This window comes from Pteropus vampyrus, unplaced genomic scaffold (assembly GCF_000151845.1).
Source record: "Pteropus vampyrus isolate Shadow unplaced genomic scaffold, Pvam_2.0 Scaffold745, whole genome shotgun sequence".
Taxonomy (NCBI): Eukaryota; Metazoa; Chordata; class Mammalia; order Chiroptera; family Pteropodidae; genus Pteropus; species Pteropus vampyrus.
Window position 1 is genome coordinate 431,821 of NW_011889526.1, and position 1,558 is coordinate 433,378.

Consider the following 1,558-nt stretch of genomic DNA (forward strand, 5'->3'; position numbering starts at 1 on the left):
CCCCTGGAAAGGAATCAGACCTGAAGTGTCAGGGGCACCCTTCTCCCCTCAGTTTCCCCAGTTGTCACTCCAGGCCCCACCTCCACTGGTCACCATCAGCCCAGACCCGCCGTGCTCCCCTAGCTGCTGTTTTGGGGCTGAAGCAGGAGGTCTGGGGGAGGACTCACCTGCCTGTACCAGGTCCCATGGGCCCCGACACAGCCCTGGAAGAGAGTCCCATGAGAACAGTCCCCACCCCCACACAGAAGCTCCAGGCCTGTTCTGGGCCCCTGGGTGCTGGGGCCAGACCTGGGGCTGAGAGTGTCTCCTCCTCTGGAAGTGCCGTCCCCACAGAGCCTCCTTGAGTCCTGGGGTCTCTCAGGGACGAGGACCTGGGAGGAGAGGGGACCTCATCCCACCTCTTTCCCCAAAGCTCACCGAGGCAGAGAAGGGCAGTGAGTGTCAGAGTCATGGAGCTGCCTCCCATGGTTCCCGGTCGTGTAGGTGACATATAAAGTCCACAGATCCCAGCACGACTGATAGACACACAGGGTGTGACAAGGCCCAGGCGTCTTGTGACACATCACGGCTTCCTCTTCAGTGGCCTCAAAGGAAGGGGAACAGCTCCTTCCAGAGCCCCGTTCTGCTCTCCATAAAGGGTGGCCTGAGGAGACTCCAGCCTCTGGGACTGTTGAGACCACTTCTGAGTCTCACCAGATCCCACACGCTCTGCCTCCACCTCATGCCAAACCCAAATCCGGAGGGCTGGTGCCAGAACGTGAGGGTAGAGGACTCAGGGCAGGACTTAGGAGCAGCCCAATTTCTGTTCCAACTCTGCCTCTGCCTTTCTAGAATCTGCGTGACCCTGAGCAAGTCACTTCCGTTTCCCGAGCTTATCTAATTGCAAAGTTTCTTCCTTCCTTCCACCATCCTGGCAACCAACTGTTGTTTGCTGAGCAGTCACCCTGTCCATGTGTGAGATTCATTGCTGAAGGTGACCGAGTCCTTCCCTGAACGCATGGAGCTCTGATTAGTGACAAAGACAATGCTAACGTTTAGACAATGGATAATTTGGCTATAGGTTAGGTGTGTTCTTGGGGATGAGCAAAACAGAGGACAGAGATTCAATGACAGGTGGATGTCTAGCAACCTTAGTCCCAGAGTGTAGGGACCTTCTGGAGAAGGAGAGAGCAGGACACATGTGCAGTCAGGGGACGGCACCCTAGACCAGGGTGACCGCTGTAAGACCGCTGTAAGAGCCGAGTAATCAGGAGTGCTGTGCTCTGTCACTCAGGCTCTTGTGCGCCCTGCAGGTTCTCCTAGGTTTTACATTAAGGTAACGGAAAATGTCAGTCACAGAAAGTATGAACAGATCGCTGTTTTGAGAAGCCGCCACTGTGTAGGAGAGCTGTATTGATCGCGGTGATAAAACTTCAATACCAATGCTACCCCTGGGTGATAAGGTGATGAGTATTCCAAGTGGTTATGAGAGTGTCTAATAAAACCCTTACACAAATCCTGTAACACAAACACATTCACAGCTGAGTGGGAAGAGGCAGGAAGACTTCTCTGCCGTTGT